The sequence below is a fragment of the Callionymus lyra genome, chromosome 4 (assembly GCF_982586985.1).
Source record: "Callionymus lyra chromosome 4, fCalLyr1.hap1.1, whole genome shotgun sequence".
Lineage (NCBI taxonomy): Eukaryota > Metazoa > Chordata > Actinopteri > Syngnathiformes > Callionymidae > Callionymus > Callionymus lyra.
Window position 1 is genome coordinate 16,357,151 of NC_141821.1, and position 19,834 is coordinate 16,376,984.

General features: G+C 40.5%; 1 protein-coding gene across 3 annotated transcripts in view; it reads left to right on the forward strand.

Annotated features, from left to right (window-relative positions):
* sulf1 (sulfatase 1) overlaps positions 1-19,834 on the forward strand; it is a 67,205-nt gene that overhangs the window by 22,949 nt on the left and 24,422 nt on the right. Inside the window, exon 1 of one of the 3 annotated variants that reach the window (XM_087788974.1) lies at positions 9,185-9,578. The exons of 1 other annotated variant lie outside the window; for it this stretch is intronic. The gene's annotated coding sequence lies outside the window, so the exon portion shown is untranslated. Of the gene's footprint in view, positions 1-9,184; positions 9,579-19,834 lie in introns of those variants that run through there. One more of the 3 variants, XM_087788972.1, reaches the window with a different exon arrangement.

Genomic DNA, 19,834 nt, shown 5'->3' on the forward strand with positions numbered 1-19,834 from the left:
TTGCTTTTTCATATCCCTGTTTTTGTGTTTTCTTCCCATAAGACTTTATGAAATATTGAAGTATGTCTATTTTGTCATCGCGATGTATTTTGTTTTTCTCTCACTGTCCAAATCATTTTACAGCTACGTACGTTTCACTTTCTTTTGTTCTTTACAAGGTGACCTAAAATACTCTTTTTGTGAAGTAAGAAAGTTGTGGTTACTTGTAAAGTGCCTTTCTAGACCAGGGTCACAAAGCGCTTGAACAATCAAAAGCAACTCAGAAGGATGTTAGATCATCTCTGAAAGTCCAGAATGATCAAATAAGTCACAGTTCTCTTCTTTGGTGGGAAGATGAGACCCTTCTTCCGAAATTCCTGCACTGATTTGCTTTCCCACAATGTTTTTTCCTTCTCCCAAATTCATATCCATATCAGTGTTAACAGGAAGAATTATTTTTAAAAATGTTTTTTATACGACTAAAAAAAGAGTGTCCTTATTTACCTCTGAAGAAGGATGCCTTTTTCTTTCTCTTTTCATTTACTCCATTTGTCTCCCAGAATATAAAGTGAGGTCTGACTCTCTGCGAACAGATGACCTGCTGATCACAGGACTAGAGATTTGATCTCCAGCCAAGCAGGACAGCTAAGCATAGATGGCCCCTCCATGTTTGCAGAGATCCAGAAAACCTTTCTCTGCAGCTTTGTCTGGTTTTTGTTGAATGCAGCAGCTGGCTCCTCTGTTCTCCCATGCTTTCTGCTTTTCACCTTCCCCGACTTGGCTGCCTTCTCACACTTAACTCGATTCCATTAAATAAAAGGAAACTATGTGTTTAATTGGATTATTTGGGGATTTCTTCAAAAAGACATTCAAGGGGACAGTTCAGCCAAAATTCAAATATCACTGTTTTTCTCCTCACCCTCATGTTGACTAAGGGTTGGGATTATTTTCAGTAAGTAGTCCATCACATTTTTCTAAAAAAAAAAAAAAAAAAGTTTTTTTTATTATTATTATCTATTTTAAGTGTAACAGTAGACACTGAGATCTCTTGCGATATTGCGCAATGAGTGTTTCCTTTCTGTGAAGCATGTTAGCCGTTTAGCTTCTGCCACAAATGAGCTTAAACGTAAAACATTTTCGAAACAATTTCTTTTGTCGAGGCTTCAATACAAGAGGGACATTACAGACAAGTTTTTAGTCGACTTTAGGGTGATTATAAAATCTCTTTACTATTGACTTAGCTTTGAATTTAAAAAACAAACATTTTAACAACTATTTATTCTTTCTCTTTAGAACCACACTCTTTATTTCCCATCACATTTCAAGAAGACATATTGGAGACATTCTCCACTTGTGATCGTTGGACAACAAGAAATCTGCAGTTCTGGATGTTTGACATCTGAGTTGGCATCACTTGATGTGGGATGTGACGAGGCGTGATTGTGACCAGTGCTCGGAGGCGTCATAGATGTTTCTCCTGACGTTGTGGTCTTTGTAATAGCAATATTCACATGTGAGGAAACTGTTTTTACCTTTTCGATTCTGATGCTTTTATGTTTACTTTACTGATGGATGTTTAAATTTGAGTTGGATATATTATTTCACAACTAAATCATAAAAGCGTATATTTAAAAATAGGATATCTGGTAGGTTAGCAAGAATCCCAAATTCCTCTAGGTGAGCATGACTAGTTAAGATAAATTAAAGAAAGAAACATTTTCTAAAAAAAACATCTTAAATGTAGATGTCTCAACTGTGATTATTTTAATGGCTACTGGACACTTGGGATCACATTTGAATTATGTTTGAAACAACACTGGTAGAGTTGGTACCAAGCCTCAACATGAGAAAATATTCTAAAAAGAATTTCTCAAAGGGCATTGGCAACATGAAATCTTTGATATATTGCGACGCCTTCATCAGTGTGTTCCACAAGAACTTTAGTGGAAAGCGTGTCACGCTATTGATTTTTCTCTGTGAGCTTTGCTTTTAAACGCCTTTTTCCTACGTGAGAATGTCAAATTATACATCGCCACAATGCTCCCACTGGTGAAGAGACTTGACACAGCAGCAGCCACATCTGGTTGTTATCGTCCGAGTGTTTGCACACAACACAATTTCATTAAACAAGTGTGGTGTAATGTTTTAAATCAGCCTTTCTGCGAAGTGCTGTCAAGGTTTTTTAAGAATAATTTTCTTTCTGTGTCTCAATCGTTGATATCTGAAGCATTAGGATTTTTTTTTTCCTTATACCTCAGGGAAAAAAAATCACCTCAGCTTGTGACTTTGATGTAACATGTTGTTAGATATCAGACCACAGGAGGCGCATCTTCTTGGCTGAGCTATCTTGTTTTTTGAAGAGAATATGAATGTGTTCAGTTGTTCAGTGGATGGTTTGATGGCCCAAGAGAATCTGGAGTCTCTGATGTCACTGGGAATGACAGGAGTTATTGATGGTTTTATTGGTTGGTGGTTTTAAGAATGATGTGTGGCTTCAGTAGAATTCTACTCAATTATTTTTTTATTAATCGGAAAGCTTGATATACGCAGCCTTACCTAATATCTATCTCTCTCACAATAAGTCTCTCACATATTGACTCGGATTTAGAAAAGCTATTTTTTCAGAAACTTTATTTCTAAATCCACAAATGCACTAACAATTCTATGGGAGTCTTTAAGATGACCATATTTTTCCACAGTCAATAATGGTTCCCTTTTCGGATTCATGAATTTCTTGTGAGTCAATGCTCAAGATAACACTCTCCAAGTTGAGGTCAATGAAGGAGAGTCAGGGAGCACAAGGGAATCTCGCATGTCCATTCTTTGATACGGTTTTAGAGTCTTAGAATAATCTACAGTTAGCTATGACACTGCAACATGGGAAATGTCTTGTGGTCCTGAAGTTTCACGACGTAGTGAAAGGAATTTCTTATGCATTCTGCTTAACTTGTTTACCTTCCTTTTGACACTCGGATGAGAATGTAATGTACTTGTGTTTGTGCTTCATTTTAACACTTCATTATGCATGTCCATTCTTAAGTTATTGAAATAACATTTTTCTTTTGTTAGACACTTAAAATAAAGTGAAATCTTTCAATTCTCTTGTTCCCTCAGGCTTTGTTTGGAAAGCTTAGTCAAAACATGGCTGCCATTGTCCGACCTGTCTTGATGTCTTATCTTCTTAACTGGTTCTCAGGGAAAGTGATCTGTATCTGCCATATCTATCACATATCACAGGTGACGTTGATGATTCTCGCCGCTTGAGGGTCTAGAAGTGCCCCGAGCTATTCTGAATAACTCCCATCAGCCTTTGATATACCACAGTGGTAGGAGGGAGATTTGGGGCTGTTTACTTGAGTTTATTCTGTCGACACTTTTGGTGGGTTCTCCTCCAGTTTTGAGGAGCGGTGTGGGTGGTCTGTCGGGTTCTCTTTCCGACGCTATATCGAATTTATGAAGTTATATCTGTGAATGTGTGATTTCGGTTTATATTTGAAGATTGATTTATAGTTTTATTAGAAGTTCCATCTTGAATTTCTCTGCAGAAATACAACAAAAGTGTTTCACTTGAGCCGACCCACCCTGCTAGCTTAGTGTGTTTAAAAATGAAACTTGTAATTTTAGAACCATTTCGCTAAGTGGCGTTGATGGAAGGAAAGATTTTTTTTTTTTAAATGTTAAGTTAAACTCACGGTTGTACCAATATTGAGGTAGTCTAGCTTCAGATGTGCGTTTCATTCTAAGGACCTTTATTTACTTGTCGTGAACTTCCACCTACTTAATAAATTCCTCTAAATGTGATTCATCTTGATGTGGCCAAGTTTCTGTGCTTGTTTGTCAGAAACGCCTCTTGTTCTCAGGCAAGTGTCTGCACAATTGTTAAACGTGTTTCCTACACAATTGCGTTCTATAAAGTTGACACGGCATCTGGATCTGGACTGAGGGCTGATGGATGTGATTATGAAGAGGCCACTAAATCCTATCATCATGACCTAACTGTTGATCTCAGGTTGCTGCTAATGACTTCATTATGTGTCGGTGTATTCCCTTTGTCTGCTCCACTGCCTGTTAGCCTCTTTTCAGGTGATTTGTCAAGAGTAGCTGTCACACTTGATGGTAATTCCAGCACATGGTCGGGAGGGTCGGCTGTTTAAGCTTGAAATACAAGACTAACACATGGAAAGATGATCATATATGAGGGGGAAAATGATTTTAAATAAATTACCATTGACTCTGAACAATAGTATTTTAGATGTGTTAGATTCATAGCTTTCCTACCCTTCAGCTAGGATAATTGCTTTAAAAGAAGGTTTAGAAGAAAATATTTTTACATATGACATCATGTAACTTGACCGCTTTGAAGAAATCGCAAAACATTGTTTCAACTATTTTAAATTTCATTTAAAACCTTCTGCAAATTCTGTTAACAAATTATTCAAACATTTATCTTTTTAAAACCAGAAATAGAGAAATGTTGTGACACACTAATGTTGAGACATATTAGCAGTGGTCAGTGACCACAACTCGTGGGCACATTGCAAGAATATATGACATGTTACTCTCTTCCTTTCTGAGTGAAACGTTTGTTTACAGTGACAGTGTGATAAGGCGGGACAAGCAGCAGACTTATCCATTGGTCGACGTATGAGAGTATGGCAGATGAAATGATACACTTGTGTTTTTTACTATGCAGTTATCGTGATTACTCAATATTCAGCAATACACTGGTGAATTGTGGGATGGAAACTCGGCTGATGAATCTGTCGTAAAACCCCCTTTTGTGATATTTTGAGCGGCGTTGCCCTCAATGTCACTGAGCACATGTGGTCTAATGTGTGTCGGTTCACACTCGTACTACAAATGCACATACACCGAAGTGTTCTCTATACATGTGTACTGCATGTTCAGCCGTCACTAAAGAACCCCAATCCTGTTTTCTCCACATCATCCTCTATTTTGCCCTAACCCTGGTGTTGCATCTGTCTGGACTGTAGTCCTTTGTCTCCTCCCTCCTTCATTCTCTTCTTCCTCTGGCACATTCAGGAGCAACTGTGCGTGTCCTCTCCTGCTGCATCCCCACAGCTCAGCTGTGCTTTCATGAACTTGACGTGGCACCGGTTCAACTCCCCAGGCTGTTATTAGCAGCGGTGCCCAACAGGAAAAGGAGGGCCTGTTGAGTGTCATCTCTTGCATACACCAGCGCATCGACAAGTACCGGAGTGTTTCACTTTCACACGTAGTCACTCATCCTTGGAACTTTTTAGCTACTATTATTACCCTCTTGTTGTTACCATGTCTCCAGTTCCCCTCATCGAAGCGGTGTCAAGCCCCAGATAAGATTTTAAGACTCATCTAACCAGAATCTAAACTTGTTTATTGGCTATCGCCATCTGTTTTTTAATTAAAGCGCAACATGATTGTGTCTAATCTATCCGGACATTCCTACATCAACACAGCTTTATTTTTAGTGTTTCGGATTTGTTCACGTTATATCGGAAGATCATTGTGGATTAATATACAGGAATCCTTTCTCTTTTCAATGACCTCTGCCTAGAAGGTCTAAGTTGGCAAATGATTCCAACTTTTTATAAGAAACTGATGATTCGACGTTGATGACGGTCTAGAGAAGGCGTCCCTTCCTTTTTTTTTGTACAGTGGACGTTTAATGTCGGCATTATTTTCACGGAGCGCATCAATTAGAACCATCTCTCACCCGAAGTCCCCGGCTGGTTTTCTGCCACAAGATGGTTCCATAAAGAGTTTATACTTTATTTATTTGACTTTTTTCATTGAACTTTTCTTAATAATATACCTTCCAGATATTAACAATAACGTTGAGACGGATGACACTGGTTTGAAACCCACTGTCGCTGATGTATTCTAGTTACCTCAATTTTCTTCTCAAGTATAGCCACTTCATCTGTTGATAAGACAAAAGATCTGTTGATAACATGCAGGTTCACTTGTAAGTACTACAAAGTTCCAAAATTCAAAAAGAAATGTAGAAATTAAAACATATGCACTTGAAATAGTTCTGTTCTCTGTAGGCTTGTCTGACACTGCAGTGCTATCTTTTGTCGCTCATCCTAGAAGAAGCTCAAACGGCTATGACACTACTATTCTTGTCATTCAGTCTTAGAGAAAAGGGCCAGTGAACCGAGCAGCCCCCCCCCACCCCCCAAAATTGGCCTCATCCTGCTCTTGTGAGACTGATGGTTGGAAGAAAAGTTGACCCTTGGATATTGAATTTAAAGAAGAAATTAGATGGATTTGGTGTGAAAATGTAACTCTTAACGTGTGTGTGTGTGTGTGTGTGTGTGTGTGTGTGTGTGTGTGTGTGTGTGTGTGTGTGTGTGTGTGTGTGTGTGTGTGTGTGTGTGTGTGTGTGTGTGTGTGTGTGTGTGTGTGTGTGTGTGTGTGTGTGTGTGTGTGTGTGTATTCACTGCAATATTGTTAAGTGATGAATCTAACGAGGGGTAGGAAATGGACCACCAAGGGGCCCCCGCTGACCTCCTGCACATTCATCGTCGTTTATAAAAATGAGGCCGTCTGATAGGCCTCCCTCAAATGTCTTGTTTCATCGGTGTTGAGGTTAATGTCCAGATTGTGTTTCATTTCTTGTCGACTAAAGCTTGTGATGTTTTCTTGACCGAGGCTCAAAGCCTTATAACCTTCTGTGTCTTCGTGGATTCATGATGTTTACAGATGTTCTCAGCTCTTGGAAAAACAGACCCTCTCCTCAATAGGGCGGCCATCTTTAATCCAGTAAAAAGCATAGGGATTTCTTCGCCTGAAGGCTTTGGAAACCTCTCGGCCGTGAGAATGGGGGGCTGGGGTTTGGAGGTGTAGGCTGGGGATGTGTGTAGTTATGCAAGAGGGGGCCAGGGGACAGTCTTTGTGAATTTAGTTAATCTAATTTGAGCCCTGTTACCCTGGAGGTTCACTGTGTGGCTGTCCCTCTCTCACCGTTGCTCCTGTCGCAAACATCAGTGCGATCTGGGGGAAAATGTAAATGTTTCAGGTGAAAAGCTTTAGAATGGAAAATAAGTAACCTTGATCAGCTGAATCGGCAACATGCAAGCTTTGGTTAAGGGGCCACATGTGGCTCTTTCACACTTGATGCAGCTCACGCATGTTGACAACAGTGGAGCGATGTTGACAAGTATATATTTCTTTTTATACATTGAATGAGTCGTTTGGTTGTATAACTATAACTAGCTACCCCACTGAAATATATTTTGAAAAAAAAAACAAATAAGAATCTGATGCAACAGGTTTCTGACATATAAACTGTTGATTGTGTAATTGTGAAGATAGCAAACTCATTTGTGGTGCAAAACATTCCTGAATAGTTCCTGACAAGTTATAGCTTGCTGACCTCTGACCTACATATAAAAATCTTTCTTTAGAGAACGACAATGTACAGTTAAATTATTATTCAAGATAAAACTGAGTTGTTAATCTAATCTTCCAGCACAAAACACACATTTTCATTCAAGGTGGATAAAAGCTACAAGAAAAGATGTAAACGTGTTTCTACAGTAAAGGAATTGCCTTTCAAATGTGTTTAATGAAAGCACGCAGGGGGGACCCCTGGTGTCGGCGCTGCTCATAGGATGTAAATGAGATGAGTGAGGAAGTGTCGGACTCCTCTGATGAACTCATTGTGATGCTGTGAGTTATCAAACCAGCATTAAGTCATTAGACTCGCCCTTTGAAGCTGCTCTTGGATATCCAGGTCTCTTAATCCCTTTTTTAATGGATCACTGAGTTGGACAGTGGTCTGGCAAATTGATTAACGGGGCAGTCGTTCTCACCTAATGTTCCCTGTGTTTTGCATGAATAAATCTGATAATTGGTTGATGAATTGTCGCAGGTTAAAAGTTCATTGTTGCACTGTCGCAGCAATTTTCTGTTAACTGAATTTTTCTCGTGTCAATTGTATCTGCTTTTCTTCCTCCCTTTCCTTTTCCCTTTAGCTTTGTAATTTAAGTCTCTTCCCCTTCTGCCTTTCTTTTTAACTTGAGGCAATAGGTGGTGAAGGGCAGGAATGCAGTGGTGGGACTGTAAGGATTTATCACACGAAGGTGCGAGGGCTGCTGCTTTCTGCTTCTGTGCCTGCAGATGTAACAGTTTAGTGCCAACAGCATTCCCACCAGGAGGTCAATACAGACCTTTATTGCTTTTTACTGCCATTCTCTAGACCACATACTGGTGGAGGCAGAAACACGGAGGAAAGTGGTCAAATCTACTATTTATATACTTTTTATGCATATATTTAAAGTCTCCAGTGATCATCAGAGCAGAATAGTTCAAAAGTCAAACAACTTTACTACACAAAGCACATGTTCTTGTGCCAACAGGGTTCAAAAGTTTTTTATTAAGGTTTTTTTCTCTCCAAACACAAGATAGAATCTTGGTTTTAAACAGCAATACCAACATCACACCAACCACATTTGATGCATGATATACATTAGACAAAAACAGGACATGGCTGCACAATAAAAGTGTGTGGACGACAACAGTAATAGTTTGGCTTTTGTGCTTTTGCTGTGACCTACAAAGTTATCTTACTGAGGGTTTGACAAATAAAAAATGATATTATCTTTGTGCTGTCACGTTTAAATAGTTGATATTCATGCTCTAATGAAAACTGATTATAGCATCTTGTTTTCTTCAGTTTTGTTTACATTTTAATTCCTGGTACAACTAACTATACACAATGATAAGAACGAAACACAGTTTAATTTAAAAGATTATATCTGTGCCAGTAAGTCACATTAATAACTCGTTAATAATAATCGTTTATTATATTAAACATTATAAAAAAATAGTTTTCTTATATTTTTTATCACATTATCACAAATATCAATGAACTACCCGTCATTCATGTTCACAAAATTGAATTTATTATTTTGAAAAAGTTTTCACTTCTGCAACACAAGCTTGTCAACATTCATTCAAGTTATTCTTGCCACCGTTTCTTTAGTCGATATACACTCCTTGTAATCTGCAGATACTTTGCATACTTTATCTCATTCCTATCTTTCTTCAATTGCACACAGGTCCTCCCTCTCTCCATCCCTCCCTCCCTCACCCCCTCTGTTTTAAACACTCCCATTTCCACTCCTCTTGCTCTCCCTGTCCTCTCCACTGGCTCTCCCTCTCAGGTTACGATGACTGGGGCTTTTCTTGCTTTGCATCTCGGTGTATCGGTGTGTGGGGGGGGGAAAGTTAGTGAGTGTGTGTGTGTGTGAGTGTGTGTGTGAGAGAGTCTCCCTGCACAGTGCTCTGTCCTTGTCCCTGCCTCCTGGCAGCCAGGAGCCACCCAGCAGCCGGTCTGTGATTGGGTTAGAGGAGCCGGGGCTCTTGACACAGCGCGGCGCTGACTGCTCCAGGACGTGTTTCAACAGATGGTCGAGGTTAGAGAGTGTCATCACATCGACAAGAGGATTAGAGGAGAGAGGTTGTCTTCCAGGAGCTGTGTGGTCCCCAACTCTTCGACCCCCTCAATGAGCAAAGCAGGTCCCGGAGAAGAAACAGTCGTGGGGATCCCTCTCGCCCTTGCCTCTCGCCCTACCTGCTCTCCTTCCCCTCAGGTAATCTTCAACTCCTCTTTTCTCACTCGCTGTCAACTGTTTTATGTGTGTGCAACATGTGTAGCAGTTGTTGTCACTTTGAAAATATAGTGTAGTTTTCTTGTGTACTGAAGTACAGAAGCTCAGATTGTGCAGGACTTCATAGTTTTCCCTGTGAATGACAGGAATTCCCTCAGTCACAAATTCCTCCCTCTCACAGGATTAGGAGGCAGCACATTCCGTTAATGTCATTTTTTTTTTTAAAACTCCATAAGCAGCTATTTGTGTGGAGTCTGTTATTCTGAAAGGAAAGTGAAATGATTTGATTAAAGCGGCGTGAGAAATCTGGAGCTCTTTCTAGAGGTGTTGATGTTGAAGAGCAATTTGTTAGCGTCCTCTAACGTGGCATGTCATCTAACATTCCCACACTTCAGCCGTTTTTTTTTTTTTTCATAAATCTAATCCCGAGTGCACTTCTGGCAGATCATGTCAGTGAGCACTAAATGGATGAGCTGCTGAGGAGCACTTTCCCCACCAACTGTCAAAGCAACTCACAGAGACACGGGCTCTGGGAATTGTACCTCACTCCGACTATTTAGCTTGACTGGAGTGAGGAAAGAAACTTTAGGGAGAAGAGTGGGAATATGATGTATTGTATTTATACCTTGCTTCAGGCACTGTGCATGTGTGTGTGTGAGAGAGAGGTGTGGAGATTGTGCAGCTGTGAGAGTGTTCTCCCGGGGTTGAAGCTTGAAGGCTGCTGTTGTGTCCGTCAGTGTTGACCCTGGTAAACCGGCCATGCCCACACTTCCTGCTGGTCACTTAACAAAACCACCGAAGCACTCTGATAGCTCTGCTCTGGCAAGTTCTTTCTCTGAAATACTTTTTTTTGTTCTTGTGTGTGTGTGTGTATGTATATATATATATCTATATATATAGATATATATATCTATATCTATCTCTATCTCGACATAACAATCCCAAATCTTGAGAGCTCGGTGCAGCTGGACAATGCAATTCAACTTGCTCAAATGCACGCTCCCGAAGACTTTTTAATTGGCCGAGCAGGAGTATTGTGCCGGAGTGGGGAAAATGGATAATCCTGGCTTTCTTCTTCTGAACGAGTGGTTATCCTTTAAACTGTTCAGGCTCACCGTGGTCCAAACATCAAGAGAATTCAGATGCTTCCGTCTGCCGTCATTGTAATCGGGTGTGTAGATACATTTTTTTTTTTTAGGGGAATTTTGGTCTATTTTTTTTTAAAGTGATTCAGATAAAAGTTTCCCCATAACTATAATCTGCTTGTGTGAGCATGTTAAGAAAAGGAGATTTCCTCCTCCGGCGGTTGTTTATCTTTGACTTAATGATAGCGTAGCTCACACTGGCTTGATTGCATACAAACACTAGAATAGATTGCACAGTCTTATCGCTGCAAATGACCACTATTTAAACTCCCAGCAGGCTCTTATTTATAAAGGAATTACCAGGACTATATTTAGATGAGTCATCCACTTTCTTACTTCCCTTGTTGTCCTTCCTGATCAAACACTCCTCTTGAGGTTTAAGCCAAGCGTATTACTGAATACATATTCACTGATATGCAAATCTGGATGCACGCCAGCAGTACCTTAGTTTATTTTGGGTGTTGCCTAGCATACTTCTGATATCAACCTTACATTTTCACTCCTCAATATCCCACTTTAAAAGGAGTTGATGGGATTGACTCTTTGTTTGACTCATTTTTAAACTTTGATGAGCTGTAGGTTTATAATTCAGCTGCAGGAATTTTTACTATGTCAACAAGTCCACTGGTTTCCCAGGGGGCCCTACCAGGTCCCACAGGGAGATTTTCACTTGATCCATCAGGCACCAGACCCGGTTGTTTTGAACTGAACCTAGCATGTTTTTAATTTGCTGATATCCAATCTGGCAACATGAAAATATAAATAAACCATATCACAACCAGCTTCTACAGCAAAGGGCGAACCCATCTGACTGAGGAAGCCACTTTTCCGCCTTGAAAAGGTAATCAAGGTTATTGAACCAAACACACCACAGGTGAGGTCATATGGTAAAAATGTAATGATGATTTTGTCTGTGATATCTGGCCATCTCTTTATTGTCCAGATTTGTTTCATAAAAATGTGTCCAAATGTTGTCCCTTTTTCTTCCCTAACCTTTCAGAAGTTGCTATGACCACAGGTGATTCTTAGTAATGCCGTAACATTGGGTATTCGCCGTGTTGTGAGACACTAGATAAACAAAAAATGCAAAACGATAAACTAAACAAGATGTTCTAGTGCCTTGTCTGGTTTTGGTCGACGTTACAAAAGACAAAATTTAGCATAGAATTGATTGTGTGAACAACATTAAGTCTTTAAATCCTGAAAACGTTGTCATGATTATTGTTGACGAAAGCATCACACTTTGAGAGTTGTACTGCCTTCTGGTTCCGTCTCTGACTAATCATTGGCTGGTAGTCAGTCGCCGTCACATTTTCAGTGCTACTCAGGTCTGTTGGAACAACAGCAGTGCAGGTACTGGAAAAGTATCTGCTTCATGGAACCATGCTGGTGGAAACGCAAACTGAGTAGAGTAGGGTTAAAGCGAGTGAAAAAGGGCCATAAGATGTATTGTGTTAATGGAACCATCTTGGGCTGAGCTAAGCCAAAAGAAACCTCATCAAGGGAAACGGATCAGAAGTTGAGTGGATATGAAGTGGCCAGAGGCAAAGATAAGACAAACAAGGTTGCTGTGAAAGAGAGGTGTGAAAACTGACAAAGGGAACGTGGGCGTTTTGCTTCCACTCTTTTCATGGAAGTGTGTTTGTTTGAATCTCATCAATGCAAACACAATCTTCCCGTGACAAAGGCAGGTTCAAAAGAAGCGAAGACCATCACCATCTACAGGCTCTACCCCCTCTGTCCTTCACCCCCCAGAGGGCTCCACTGTCCCTACTCTGTCATCCTTCTTGTCCAATAATCCTCCCCCCAGGGAGAAGCAATCTGTTTTAGATCTGAAAGAGAAAGGGCCCTGTCTGTATCACGTACAATTAAGCAGCCGTCAGAATGTGTCGGCGTAAGTTTGGAAGTAGAAGTGCTGCCTCTGTAGGGGGGTGGGTGTGGGGGGGGGGGTTAGCTCCTTTCATCCCCCACCTAGCCAGAATAGAGATAATAGGGTGGGAGGGCAGGAGCAGAGGGACTGGACTGAAGAGGGAGAATGAATATCTTCCCTCACCCCTCCATCCTGCTCTACAGCTAGACTAATAGAAGCCAGCATGCGTTTGTTTCAGCTCTTCTGCTTCCTTTCTTCACTTCTCCCCGGGAGCTTGGCAAACACATTCAGCCTCTGCCAACACGCCCCTCCTGCCCATGTGCAGGAACATGTGTATGCGCATCTGCCAAGTGCTCGTGTGCGGACTTGACCATGTGCCGCAGATCGCCTCTGGAGGAGTTTGCTCTTACTCGAGGACTTTGCTCCCGGTAAAGATGGGATAGCTACGCAGCATCCAGACTAGTCTAGAAGCCTTTGTAGCCCACGGCAAGTTCAGCTGAGTTTGGCTTCATCGACTTGCTTCTCTTGAACATGTTGTCATGATGTATTGACTGCATTCCATCAACTTGAGCTGGGAGGCTAAAAAAAAGGTAAAATGATTCCTGTCTTGTTGTTGCAGAGTCTATGTCTACGCAAGACCGGGTTAGTTGTGTGACATTGTGACGCTAAATTCAATCTGTCAGTCTGAAGCGTCCAGAACAATGTGGAGGTTGATACAGGGAGTGTAGCAGAATACACACTCAGCCACAGGCGCTCGGAGAGGAGCACTCCCCTGGGTACAAATTACAGGTTGCATGTCTGTGTTTAAGTCTGACTGATTCTTACTCAGATTGTATGACAGACTGACTCGTGGAGCACACACACACACGCAGGCATATGATACCCACACACTATCACACCCACATATATATTTATATATGCCCATGGGCATGGATGGAGTGGACTGCTGAGCAGGCACAGGTGCAATTGGACAGGTCCATTTTTATGAGCAGTATCATGTTGGTCTGTCGGAGCCATCGAGAAGTTTGTTTATGGCGTCCAGGCTCTCACAGACTGGGCCTTCTGGTCTATGTTTGTCTACAGTTTCCAGAGAATATGCCTCCACATGCTCGACATTTTAGGGGTGTCCAGTTTCATGCACTGGAAACAGAACTTCACTTAAGTGACCTTCTGCACTCAGGAATCCACTTTTGTTTTCTCTCCTGATGATTGCCACTTAGACAGAAGTTTAATTGACGCATTTTAATGAAAGAATTCATTAAAAGAACAACATCTTAGAAGGGGTGTTTCCTCCCGGTGAAGGGAGACGGCAGTGCCCCTATAATGACTCACTGTGTGGTCAGTTGAATTTGTGGTCAGATTTTACTTTTCTTTTTTTACATCTCCATTAATTGCTCGATCACTTTCTTCCACCGATATACCCAACCACAAATGTATGGTGGTCCTCTGGCTCTTTTATCAGACGAATTCATTTTTGTTCTTGATTCTTCTTCTTCTTGATACTCTATTTCCATCTGTCTTTTATTCCCCGCTTCCCTCGTGTGCTTGTGTGTGGCTGTGTTGCAGCGCGTGTGCCAGAGGCTGCTGATTTCATGGAAAAGAAGCCGATCTCTATATTCTTGATAATTACATCATTGGAAACTCATTGAAACAATTTGCCACAGCTCTCTTTTGTGGTCAAAGGAACAATTTCTCTGGGGTGTGTTTGACGTGTCAAAGAGACAAGAAAGCCACCCGTGAGTGAGTAATACATTTTTACTCTTGCTTAAGTTTGTAGTGCCTGTGGAAGTGTGGGCTTTCTCACAAAGAAACCGTAAAAAAAAAACACTATTTTGGTTGCCTTTTACTAATGATTTCCATTCATGACTTAACTTGAAAGCACTCGCTCGGGGCTTGTATCATGTGCTTAGTTTGTGTTTTGCAAATTCATTTGATCTCTGTCACAGTAGAGACACTGCACCTTGACCAAAGAATTATAATAATCTCTACTTTATTTAACTTCATCTATACAGTTACATTCAGTGAAGGTGATATTAAGGTTTTGTCCAATACATTAAACAAATCTTGCCTCCAACGATGAAAAATTTGACAAACATGACTTTGTCTGTCTGGAAATTGTACTGAAAACTAAACGTACTCATGCACAGAATGACAAACATCCAAGATTATAAGATCAAATCAGGTGTTCGGTTCCCGAATTATTGGGGTCCCCATTCACACATTAAATGTGCAACTAGTTCCTTCAAAACAAAACCTATTTGTCCAGCAGCAACACATGAAGGTTGTTTTATGAGTGGACATCGGCTGCTACTTAAAATTTTAATTTTGATCATGATCCTTAATATATCTTGCGAAATATGAATTATCTTTAAAGTGGTATTGATTTAATTCTTAGTCAACATCCTAAATGCAGGAAAAAAGAAAAGGAAAAAGAGCGGTGATCATTTATAACTAAATACAAGAACAGTGCTCAAATTGTGTTTATAATTGCTGCTTCTCTGCTGCTTAATGTCACAAGATGTCTAACAGACAGAGTAGTGGTCTTAAATACACGTCCAACTTTGAAGTAATCCGGAAAAGGATTTGTTTAATTCCACATTAAAGATGCATCCTTGATATTAATGGCCTGGTCTGGTAGTCTTGGCACTACAAAGACTCTCTTTCAAGGTCCCTAAAACATCAGGGGTTTACCTAATAGTCATGTGTGCACCCACTCCGCGCTCACATTTCACTGAATCAAGACCATTTTTCCTCATCAAGTTGGCTTAGAAGCACGGACGGCTCACTGCAGACTAGTGGATCAGTCATTATGCGATAGAACCTTTTCATAAATGTGTAATTTTAAATAAGTGTGAAAGGAGCTTCTTATTTTCCACATTTTTTTTTTTCATTCTGCATCAATTTTAGCATTTTGGTTTGACAAATCAGCAGAATTAAGAGTCTGTAAACACCAAATTTGAGTCTATTCCCAGTAAAAGTCTGACGCCAACAGTATACTTGCACAGAACTTGAATTCAATGTGTCTACGTGGGTACAATATAGTGCCCCGGCCTTGACGCGTGGAGAGCCTCGCACAGGCTCACCTCAGTGTAAAAGGCCCTCGTCAGTGTTCATGGCAGCAAACCAGCTAAATTCCCTGGGATTATAGAAATATTTGGACAAGCCTTAATATTAATCTTTGGTCTCGCCATAATTATTTTCTCTCTGAAATCAAGAGGGATAAACCCAGCTATTAAAGCTCAAATGTCTCACCTGCTGAGAGAGGGACAGAAAACCTTTTTTTTTTTTGTATTTCATATTTAATCCATCCACCTTTTATTTGTGTGGCTGTGTTGTCACTGACCAGCTGTCTGAGATCAACAATGACACTTGGGACCGACTTAAATGAAAATCCTACAACTATGGTAAGTGCAAATGTATGTCCTTATTATCAAAGTGTCAAATCTATAGTATCAGAAAAAGTTTGAAATAACTTAAGCGATAGCGGAACCTTTGAGTGTTTCATTTAAAAACATGTTTTTTTGCTCCTCTAGTATCGTACTTATAAGCCATATGGGGTCACAATCCAAGTGTAAAAGTAAAGTTGGCCGTTCTAAGATGTTTTTTGTCCTTAAGTTCTTCTGGAATATGGATTTAATATTTCAGCTTTGCATTTGTTAGCTGCTCTAGAAGTCTTTTGCTGACATTAGTGCAATCTTGATTTCACAGGAGTGTCTAATTTAGTGATTTAATTACAATCCTCATACTTTTTATCCGATATACTCATATTTTCTGTTAATCCCTTTTTAAATGTTTGAATTGTGTTCCTTAAAAAAAACAAAGTTGAAAGACAGATGTGGGTATTTAAGAGCCAATATCATACAAAACATTCACAATCAATATAATTCATTGATTTTCTTCACATTGTGTTGCTCTTATAATGGGCATACAGTATATCTTAAAAATACATCTACCTGTTTTGCAAATGAAAGTAGGAGGAGTGAACACACAAAACATCTGGCAAATATCCTATTGTGATGATTTGCTCTGATACCTTTATTACCGCGTGCTTTGACAAATGTAATTAAATTAACTGATGGAGCATTTTAGTTAAAACCTGCGGACATTAGTGGTTGAATATTTTTAATCTGTATTTCCTTCACTCTGATATATGTGGTGACTGTAGACACAGACCAGAAGGAGCCGAGGGAGGTTAAATATCAAAGCCGGATTTTTACAAGAGTTTTGAAAACTTTGTGGATCCCCAATCTTTTATGCTTCCCTCTGAGGTTTCCCCTCTAACCATTGTACGTGGGGAGCCTCGGGTTCTTGAGGTTATGTCAAACACGCCACCATCAAAGCCAAATTGCTACATGGGTCAGAGGAAGGTCGGGGTGCAGCCGAGTGTGTGGTTTGAGGTCCTAACTAGAGGGCACGACTGCCAACCAGCATAACACCACTGCCCTGAGTGCTTATACAAGCAGCCCTGCTATTATGTGGAGGTGTCTGTGCAGCTGCACTTTATAACCCAGCGCAGTGTTAAATCTCCTCATCTCAAAGTTTACAAGGAAAATTCTTCTACATTTTAGAATAACAGAGTGTTGAAGTGTGATAAAAGTATGTTAGTGAGATGAGCACTAATCTGAAAATTGGACATCTTTTATGTACCTGGCAGCAATCTGCCGTGAAATTCCTTTGTGGCATTTCTGTTTGAGCCACCTGGGAATTCTTACATCCCCCCATCCTTGTGTAATATTCCTCTCTGAGCTAAACTATGATGATTACGGCGAGGGCTTATTTAAAGGGTCATTAGTGCTAATCCTCCTGCAAACAACGCGGAAGCAGAAAAAGGCTGCAAAGCTTTCCCAAGTTCTTAGACTTTGTTCCCGAATGAAAATATTATATAACTGACGGAGTCTTCACTTTAGTTTACACATTTACTGTTGAATCAAAGTCTGTTTCTTTTGAGGCTCGTGTCTGAGTCTGCAGCTCTCACCAGTGCTAGCTCTCAAACCTGCCGCAGTATCTGCAGGTCAATGTTTAGCTCATTGATTCTTGAAGCAGATGTTGATCGATGGCTTGGAAAAGGTGTTAGTGGAGTCAAGTGGCCCAAGTCGGCAAACAAGGCTGACAATTTCCCTGCTAATGATGGACTGACCTCAGCTGTAACTGTGTTAACGTAAGAGATGGTTAACCCAGATACTCAGTTGTTGCATAAACTAGTGACTCGAAGCAGGAAAGTCAGCCTGTCAGAAAAATACTCTTCACTTTATTAAACATTTTAGAAACCCTACTGAGTACTACATCATTAAAAATCAAAAGTTAAAATAAATTAAAAAGTTATAATAATAAGTAATTCATAATTAATTCTGTAATGTTTAATGAGAGTAGAAATTGGCAATAAAAGTTGCCACCACCAAACGTATATGCAGGAACATATCTGTCAAGTAACTAAAGCTCAGAACCTCAAAGATACTGGCTGATAATATTTAACTAGTTGGGGTACTCTCAAGTTGATCTTGGGTCTTTTAAATCCCAGCAGAATCACAGTTCCATACCCAAGGATGGCTCGGATAGAGTGTGTGTTGGGTATGTGCCTAATGAATTTCTACTTCCTGGTTTGTTTCTTTTAGGTGTTTGATTTGTCTCCGTGTTTGGCTCTGAGGTTCTTTGCCCTCCGACATTCTCTGCTGTGAAGTGTTTGTCCAGACAATGCCAATGTTTGCTTTGTGCTCACACTATGACTGGCCTGGACACTGCACTCCTGGAACTCTGGGCTGTTAATGCTTTCTTTTTTATCTCTGCTTCGTAACTGAAGGATATAAAAAGTAGATTTATTCTGTAGCTTGATGAAATGACGTTTTCCTGGCTTTGTATGTTCTCAGCCTTTCTTTTCAAATTGATTGGTGGGTATTATCATGACAAAGGAAAAACATATTTTTCTGTCCAGTCCTGACTTGATTTGGAAATATTCCCTTTTCCTGATTTACCGTATTTCATTGTCCACATTTTACGTATTCCACCAGCTGTAATTATGTGGTAGATTTGTTGTACCGGCTGAAAAGAATTTATCCATTTTTCCATTTATATTTTGCAATGAATATGTCACTAAATATTGATGATTATTTATCCAGCTTGTTTGGCCAAACAGGTTTGTCTGCTGCTGCACTTCGGCGCCGCCAAGTCATATTATGTGATCTTCAGAGTTTCTCTGAACAGATTTCCATTAAATTGCTTGGGACGAGGAAGAAATAGTGAACTTTTGGAGCCTGCTTCCATGGTGCAAGTGAGTTCTGGTACAATACTGCAGTACCATTGAGCTAGTTGCTATCATCAGTATTTAAACTGATTAGAAAAGGTATCAGATTACATGGATTAAATTAATGTAGGGCTTTAACAAAGGGTCCTTTTTCATTACTTAAGCAAACAAAGCAGAATTCTTGGAACCCAGAGCAATATTATGGAGCATTTGCAAGGGCATTCTTGAGTACTTGCTTTGAGGATTAATGCATTTTCACTTGGCTGGCACTGGACTATACCAGGAGGTGTATTCGACAAGTGGGCCACAGTTTGGCTCAGGTGTCATGGACCTGCCATTTGTTCATGGATCATTGACTCAGAATAGGCAGCAGTATGGTGCCACTCAGTGGGACTGCTGACCATAAGGCCCTTTTCTGAAAGATGAGCGTCATAATTCTTGTCACACCTACCGTACCAGCTTTGATTCTCCACCTCATCAGTTCTTTCTTTAAATGTTGTTTGAAATGCAAAGGTAACTAAGAGCAACAAAGGCATCAAGCAACCGTCGGCACAGGTGGTGTGACTTCACGATCAGTCACGATGGTGCGAGGGCGTCGTGTATCACTCTTGATTCCCGCGTCATTTGTGATTGGCAACAGTATCATTAGGGTTAATGTAGTGGAACCCTCTCCCTCCCCCCCAGTGTGGTCCCATCCTCCCCACTGGCCCTGTGTCACGCTTGACTCCCCAGGGGGGGGAATTTTGAGTGGCAGGTGAAGGTTTGCCCGCTATTGGCTGGTCTAAGGGAGGGGTGTTTAGTTTTGGACAGCCATTGGTACGAAGTGCAAACATTAGGCTATAAAGAATCTTCCCAGTTGAGAGGAAGAGTCCATGTGTGAGAGCGCTCGAGCACTAGTGCAATGAAAGTATGAGCGAGTGAGATTCTCTGTGGTGAGATTTCAGTACCTTTTTTATGTTTGTTTTTGTTTGTAACGCTAGAGGTT